The 8,737-nt window shown below is 29.0% G+C and overlaps 1 long non-coding RNA gene across 4 annotated transcripts; it reads left to right on the top strand.

Annotated features, from left to right (window-relative positions):
• Window positions 1-1,873: 1,873 nt before the first annotated feature.
• Window positions 1,874-5,423, top strand: LOC114419000. Of its 4 annotated transcripts, XR_003668153.1 has the most exons (6): window positions 1,884-3,187; window positions 3,377-3,430; window positions 4,244-4,313; window positions 4,663-4,701; window positions 4,847-4,913; window positions 5,148-5,423. It is a non-coding gene; the product is annotated as an uncharacterized LOC114419000 (long non-coding RNA). The 4 variants fall into 4 exon arrangements; XR_003668154.1 differs by having other exon boundaries at window positions 1,880-3,187; window positions 4,244-4,320; window positions 4,663-4,913; XR_003668152.1 differs by having other exon boundaries at window positions 1,883-3,187; window positions 4,663-4,913.
• Window positions 5,424-8,737: the final 3,314 nt, after the last annotated feature.

Here is an 8,737-nt window from a genome sequence, read left to right as displayed (position 1 = left end):
AGTATGCGAGGGAGAGAAGAAGGTTAAGAAAAATTTATTTAAGTAATTTAATTTTAGAAGAAGAAAAGAAGAGTGTACTTAGAAAGAAAGAACAACTGAGGCTAAAACACTGTCCCAATAAGAATTTTTCTATAGGTTTTATTTTTTGTGGGTTCAAATAAATAATTTGGTTTCGTTGTCTTTAGACTTTCTTGTTATTATTGTTGTTGCTACTTAATGCATACATGGTAATATTTTTCAATTTTTTTTATTTAGGGTCAATTTCAAATTATATCTGAAAATGGGATAAGTCTTAATAAATGTTATGATTTCTGAATTGTAACATCTGTTTCGAATTATTATTATTTTTTAATTGAATTGTAAAATTTTTTATGACTTTAGTTTAATTTTTTTATTAATCTTATGACTTTTAAGTCATATTTTTTTTACCTTTAAAGTTTTTTCTTTTAGAATTTTTTATTTACTTTTTTCTTTTGTTTTACTTTCAATTTTTTTTAAAATTTTCAATAATTTTATTTATTTAATTATTTGAATATTATTTTTTAATATTATTTTATTTAATATATTTTATATATTTAAAATTTAGATAATTTTTTAATAATGTTATTGAATTTCATTTTTTTAAATGAAATAAAAAAAACTAACATAATGTTATTTAATATATGTTTTTGAATATTTATTTTATTTTAAATATTTAAATTTTAAAAAACTAAAATTTTAAAATAAATATTAAAATATTTTCTTACTAATATTAACTTATACTTTATGAAATAATATTATTTATTTTGTATAATTGTTTTTTACTATTAACAACATCTAATAATTTAGTAATAAAAATAGTTATTAAATTAAAAACAACATAATATATTAATAGGTTTAATTTTTTATTTGGTTCATATAGTTTCACGATTTATACCTTTTTAATTCCTATAGTTTAAAGTGGTTTTTTTAGTTCCTATAATTTACATTTTAATTTTCTTTTAGTCCTTATGGTTTACAATTTAATTCTTTTTTAGTTCATGTCGTTTGAAAGTGATTTTTATAGTCATTATAATTTGTATTTTAATTCACTTTTAATTCCTATATATTGAAAGTGATATTTGTAGTCCTGTACTTTATATTTTAATTCCCTTTTAGTAGTTACCATCAAAATATGAATAATATTATCAATTACAATTAACTATGTAAAAATATTAGCAAGTAATTAATAATTAATCTATCGCAAGATAATTTATAATAAAAAATAGTTAATAATTTATAACTAATTTGTAACTAATTATTTTTATATTTTTTTGTAATAAGGATTAAAAGGTAATTAAAATACAAATTATAGGAACTAAAAAGATTACTTTCAAACTATAGGAACTAAAAGATAATTAAAATATAAATCATAAGGACAAAAAAGATCACTTTTAAACTATAAGGACTAGAAGAGAATTAAAATGTAACTTTAGGGACTAAAAAATCATTTTCAAATTATAAGAACTAAAGATATATGAATCATGAAATTATAAAGATCAAATAAGTAATTTAACCTATTAATATAAAATGAACAACACATTAAAGAGAAACATAAAAAATAGAAACTATATTATATTTATTTAATAATTAAATAAATAAAATTATTTAATTTTTAAAAAAAGGTTGAAAGCAAAACAAAAAAAAAAAAAATTAAAGATTGTAGAAAATTTGATGACTTTAGTTATAAAAAAAATAAGTTATAAGAAAACTACCACTTATAAACTAAAAGTCATAAATATTACAACTTATCTCATTTTCGATAATAAATTGAAATCGACTTCAAATGAAAAATGGGGGAAAAAAATTGCACCCTTTGCCTAAAAGTCCCTAGAAATGGGGATGAATAAAAGAAAGAGAACACTACAAAAATGGGGATTTTTGTGGCGGTTAACGAGAGCCGCTAGAAAATATTGTAATTCTGACAGAAAACTTGACCGCCACGATCGTATACTTTGTTGATGCTAACCATGCCGCATGTCAACTAACACATGTCTCGACTCACGACTCAAAAAAACCAAGGCATCAAATCAAACCCTCAAAAGTTCTCTCTCTCTCTCTCTCTCTCCTTTTATATCATCATGTTCTTGTATTGCTCTAGTCTCCTCTGAGAGACCTTGGAGATTTTTCCACCAACGCAAGGCTTCAACCTCCGCTACGAAAGCATGAGGCTCGCCGGTTGAAGTACTCTGAAGGATAAGTTCCAAGTGATCGACGCTGATTCCAGAGTGAAGCGCTTTCTTTCTTTCCACCATGGTTTCGCTAGGGTTTTGTCCTCGCTTCGTTTGAACTCTGGACGTTGTTTAGGGGTTAGGTTTTTTCTCTTATGTTCTTGTCTCTGGAACCGAGCACTGAAGGATGTTGTACCACGTTGTGCCAAAGTCGAAGTTGTGCGCGGTGCATTGCGCGAACATCAAGTTCTTCTCAGAGTTTGATTTGGCTGCTCTTGCCTTCGATGTCGATTATAGGAGCATTTCATTCTCCCCGCACTCTCCTCTGTCGATTTTGAATCGCACAATGTCTCCTTCGGCAGAAATTTTAGCATCCAAGATTGATTAGGGTTTCACTTCCCCCAGTTTCGCTTGTAGTCAATTGCATCGTCGATTGTGCTGATCTTCTCCTCGTTTTTCTTTTGGAGTTCTCTGGTTGATTAAACAAGAATCTGATGAATTTTAACTCAAACACCTTGCTATGAAATTCAAATTCGTGGGAGTGTATCAATAAAATTGAAATTTGTGTGCTACTCTGTGGACCATAACAGAGTTAATTCCTAATTTGTTGATTGCATGTTCAGCTGCTGGAAATCATGCTGAGCTAGTTTAATTTTCTTGATGATTTTGGATTTTAATTAATCGATCTATTGATTATGGCATCGTAGTGGATAGAATAATTTTATAACAACAAAAACAACGAAGCCTCTTATTCTACTAGGGAATAGAATAATTATGTTTTAATCCTCATACTTGTTGTATATGCTTGAGGTGACAATTAAGCTAGTCATCTGCTCATTGTGTGACTTTATGCTGATCTTAATGGAAAGAATTTGAAGTTTCATGATATTTGTACTTTTTTAATCCAGGTAACATCCAAGGTAGTGATTATTTAGCTTGGTTTTTATTCCTCGAATCATCACATCTCAGTATTTAGCTTCATTCTCACATTCAATCAGGTTTTTTCTCTCTCTAGTTAATTCCTTGAATCCTATTATCTTTGTATCATTTTCGTGAGTTTCCCCTAAATCAACTCTTCACTTGATTTGCACAACGTTGCTTCTTCTCTCAAGTTAGTTCGCTGAATCCTTACACTTCTGATCGATATCCTTCAATCTCAAGTATTTTTTGTTGGTTTGTGTTTGTAGTTCCATTGTCGAGGTGCACAAATTCGTGGTGGAAAAATTGTTCTCTTCTATCAGGTATTAGCTTTGAATCACAATTATTGAATTCACTACTTCAATTTTTAATCCTCAGTTCAGTTTAGTTTAATTTTTAGTTTGGTTTATTGTTGTAGTTTTACCTTTAATTAGGGGAAGAAAAAGAAAAGGCTATAAACTCAAATTGAATGATAATTTGAGTTAAAGAAACATGCTGCTGTGTGCCAGCTAGCATATCAAGTTAGTAACAAATGCTAGAAAATTAAATAAAGAAGGTTATATGATATGGAAGTTATTTTTTATATTGTTGTAATATTTTTTTATATCTTAAAAAAAGATTTTTATTATTATGTTGATGTTGATGTGAATTGTTTAACAGAGCAGGAAGAAAACAATGACTATTGGTGGTTACTGATTTGATTTCCTATTTTAAAAAAATAAAAATAAAAAGGGGTTTTGTGTCTTTTTATGGCAGGCTTGTGAGCTTGGTTAAACTCAAGAAGTTCACAAAGTTTTGAACACGTGATTTTTTTTCTTAAGATAAATATGCGGCCTTCAAAATTAGTATGATATTATTATTTTTGGTTGCTGAAAGAATTGGCTTAAGTGGTGAAGTGTGACACTTGACTACCAGACTTGATTATATATTATTTATGAACTATATATATGTAAAGGCTGATTAGATCTGGAAGTTTTTGTTACTGTTGAGTCTTCAACTATTTTCTTGAAAAGAATTACAAAGTGAATTTGTATCGAACTTATTGGTACTCTTGACTTTCTTCATTTGTTTTGGTTAAGATGTTTAAGCCTCTTCATTGCCCTCTTGTTGTGTAGTAACTTAAGTTGCTTTGACAGGATTGACACGTCAGGCACATATTTGATTTAACTAGAAATGGGTTCACACTTTGTAATGTACCTAGCTAAGGTGAAAGGTTTGATCATGACTTATTTCAAATCTATTATGCTTACTAAGTTGCCTGAGTATATTCTCATGGGATGAGATATAGTTCCTTCAGCTGTTCAGCTTACTAGCAAAAGTTATTCAAGTTTTCAAGACTACATATATTTGCCAACATACTATATATCTTTCTTTCATAATTCAGTTCCATTATGTCTGGTGCCCTGCTTGATTCACTGTCCTGGAACCAACCTCCATACTAAATACCATTTGTCTTTTGTTTCAGCCTAATTTTTAATGTATGGTGCAATTCAAAGTTTTCCATGAAACTGAATTTTTTCGTACACTTATGAGATATACTTTGTCTCTTTTCCAGAAAATTCAAAATCAGGACTACCCCGCTCTGTGTGGAGAGGTTGTAAACTTTGTTATTTGATTTATTTCAGTTTTTCCAGCTTCTACATTCTACCCATCCCCAATTTTCCATGACACTCAAACATTTGACAGAGTTTTTGGCTTTAAATGCATTTTTGATAAGTTTACAAGATTGTTATGTGTAGATTTATCTTTGTGCTCCAAGGTGCTGTCACCCTCACTAATGTTGCTGGTGTTAGCCAACTACTTAAGGTAATAACTAATAAGTTTACAATTATTAAGTAAATGAAGTTGTTCTGTCAGTATGATCACCAATTTTAGTACATGATGTATCTTTTTTGATAAATGATTATATGATCATGCAAAACTTAATGTGACAGTGATATTGTTAATTAATTACTTTTATTGGTAGATTTTTAAATTCTAACAGCTTTAGTGGACTAATTCCGGCTTCTATTGGTAATCTATCAAAACTTAATTGGTTAGATATAGGTGACAATCAGCTTCAAGGACCCATTCACATATTAAGTGGCAGTACACCATTGATGTTGCCAACAGGTAGAAGTGATCCAGAATGGAAGAAGGCATGGAATGCTCTGTTATCTAGTCACCTTTGTTTTTTTCCTGCTAAGTGACAATGTTAATTCTTTTGATGTTGTAGAACAATCTGAGTTTGTGCAAGTGATTTTTAGTCATGGTTTTTTTACCTCTTTATCTCTTTATGTATATCTTTGTTGGATACATGGCTTTACCTTTTTTTTATCTCTCTTATTGAGTTATTGTTCTTTTATTCTTATGAAAGAATATCTTGGGTGCAAAGGATCGATGGAGCCATGAATCATCCTTGATACAACCAGCGCATAAATAAATATTAGAGATTAAAAATTTGATAAAATGATTAAAATTAAAAAATATTTTTTGGTTATTTGTTGGTTTCTAAAACTGCTATAAATAAAAAAGGCAAAAATATATTTTGTGGCGATTTTTAAAACATGAAAAATGCAAAAAAAAAAATGTGAAAATAAAAATAAAAATGCACATTTATGGTGGTTTTAACCATCACAATTTTTCTGAGGAATTTACTAGCATTCAACTAAAAATTGTGACCGCGACAAATCGATGTCTTTATTTCTAATGGTTAATCTTGATTGTCAGAAATATATTTTGTGGCTATTGTTAATCGTCAGAAATGATTTTTTTAACCTCCACAAATAGATATTTTTTTTAGTGAAAACTTTTTAATTGTTGTTTTATTTTTAATTATGTGTAAACTTTTGATTGAATGTGTTAAAATTGTTTCTATAGAAGACATTTTCAGTATTTAATGGTGAATGTACTTTCATGTTTCCAATATTTTACTTACACTAAAGAATCCTGTAGAAGCAACAGATTTACATAAACAACATTTTCTGTTCCCATAATTACTTGAAGTATGTCTGCAGATTTTTGTCCGCAATCCTTGGCGGCATTAGCATACTTTTCTGGAGCCCGAAACCTTAATAAGATGAAAAGATATTTGGGTTGAAGCAAGTGAGTTTTAAACAACATGACCCCTCCTTTCAATCAAAAGATGGTTTTCAAGTGTACAAACAAATGGGGCCTTGATGGGGGCCAAGTGCACCATTTTCCTTGGAAAGGAATCAAACAAAATTCCATTTGAGTGATATATGAGGTACGTGAATTGCTTTGTTATTTGGACAGGGGTACAATATTAACCTATGTTGAGCATTTTTAATTGATAATGCTGTTCAATCTAGTAAGGCAAAATTTAATGAAATAAACATAGGTTAACAGAGTTAATGAAATAAACATAGTTTACAACTATTGTCCGGGCTATTTGGGGAAAAATGGTATTCATTCAAGATCATAGTAAGGCAAAAGCTAAACCAGTGTGCGAAAGTGGAAATGATATATTTCTTGTACATTAAAACTCAGAAGGTATTTAGAGAATTATGCTAATTGGAACGAATTGAAACTCTAAATTACAAAAAAATAAATGATTTATTAGACAAGGGAATAAGAAAACTTTTATCCCCACAAAGAGATGAAACAAAAGAAAGTGTTAACAGAGTTAGTGTTTACTTATGCACGCCTTGATTTTATATAATTAAAATTTAATGAAGAAAAAACATTTTTTACTACCGCATCTCTAACTTAACTTTTCTCCACTGAAAATGATTTTATTTTTAGTGTGATTAAATATCATACAAAAATCAATTCCATCCTACAAAATCATGGTGGTTAGATCATGAAAAAGTATAACTGATTATTTGTTGTTTTACCTTAGTCATAAATAAATTATTAATTATTTTTCATCATAAAATTAATCCAAACACACATTTTATCAACCAAACATCTGAAATGTGAGCCAAACCAAATTTAACTTTTTTTTTCTTCTGAATTACCAAATTTAGCTACACTCACCATTTATCATTCAAACCAAATATGCACTTAATGTCCCTTTGTTCATCAACATGCATTGATGAAGTTTTCTCTCTCTCTTTTAATTTTTATTCAACAAAAGGGGTAAGAAAATGGTCTCTCAAAAGTCACAAAAACGCTAATAGAATTGAGAGTCGTAAATAATTGGTCCTATTTAATCTACTAGAAACAAAAACACAGTTAAATTGATTGATCCCTCAAATGAGTATTGTTATTATTCATATTTCACACCCCCCATGAGAGAATCAAAAGGACCATCATATTGGGAAAGGAGCAGTACATCTATACATAAAGTGGTCGTTACTTGGATCGTAGACATGCCACAATGATGGTCTTGCATCACTCATATACATATTACATATATCTGCCCTATCATTGCACTCTGTCTCTGCAAGAGTGTGTTTGTGGGTGCTTGTTTGTGTCACAATAAGGGTAGGTTCTCTTTTCTCCATTGCATAACTTTCGCAAGCACAGCTTTTTGTTGAATGGCATCGCTGCTGTGTGGGGCATCTGGCTCATTATATATGATTCTAGGCACTTAGTGCACTCTAGTAAACAGAAAGGTCACACTCACATGCACGACCAGGGTAGCAGGTAGCTTGCCTGTAATTAGGATTCGTATCTTCAAAAGAAGATAGTGGCAAAAACTAGGTTGTATGTGAGCACAATATGGACTATCTATTTAGATGGACTAAGAAGTTATAATTCAATTGCTTACATGGAAATAAATAAATGTGAGTTTTGTGCATACTCATTCAATAAATAATACAGGCAAGGAAATCAATTTAGGTAGATTTTGTATGAACTTAGTAGTCTCGAAGTTTAAATTTTAGATATATAATTATATTAAATACTTAAAAAAATAATTTTATTGTTCAATAGTTATTTTCAACTCAAATAAAATTTTTTTAAGGTGATAAAGTCTTGTTCTCTAACTATTACTTTTTTCCGACCAAAACCTTAAGAGTGTGTTTGGATGGAAAAATTTAAAATTTTGAGAAATTTTAAATACTTCAATTGAAATTCTTTTATTTTCAAAATTTTGTATTTGGATAAAAAAAATTAAAATTATGAGGATGAAAAAAATGAATAAAAAAAAGAAAAAAATATGGTTGATGTGCTAGTTATACATATTTCTCTATGCTCACATCCGATCGATATTTTAGGAGCTTAGACGGTGTTTCTTGAAGAAGAATGTGAGAAGAAAATTTCAATTTCTCATCTTTGAGAAGGAAATTGAAATTCAAAATTTTTAGTTGTTTAAAATTCTGTTTTAAAATTTCAAAATTTTAAATTCTTCATAAAAAGTATCCAAACAATGAATTTTAAATTATAGAAATTCAAATTCTCCGATAAATTACTTTCCTCAGTTAAAATTCTAGGTACTCTTAATGTTTAAGGTTAATGTACACACCTTAAGAAATTTTTAATACTATTCACAAACTACATATTTAGTCTAAAATACCTTCATTTGATGTCTATGATGAAAGTAGCTGTGGAATCTAGGTCATGTTAAATGGGGTATATGCGGAAGAAAATAACTAATGAGTTGAAATATGTACAAGATCAATAATTTTAGAAAAAAAAAAAGAAAGAAATTAAAACATCAAGAGTTTTGTTCTAAAGGGAGTAAC

The sequence above is a fragment of the Glycine soja genome, chromosome 7 (assembly GCF_004193775.1).
Source record: "Glycine soja cultivar W05 chromosome 7, ASM419377v2, whole genome shotgun sequence".
NCBI lineage: Eukaryota > Viridiplantae > Streptophyta > Magnoliopsida > Fabales > Fabaceae > Glycine > Glycine soja.
Note: the sequence above shows the minus strand (reverse complement) of the source record. Positions and strands in the feature narration are given on the sequence as shown.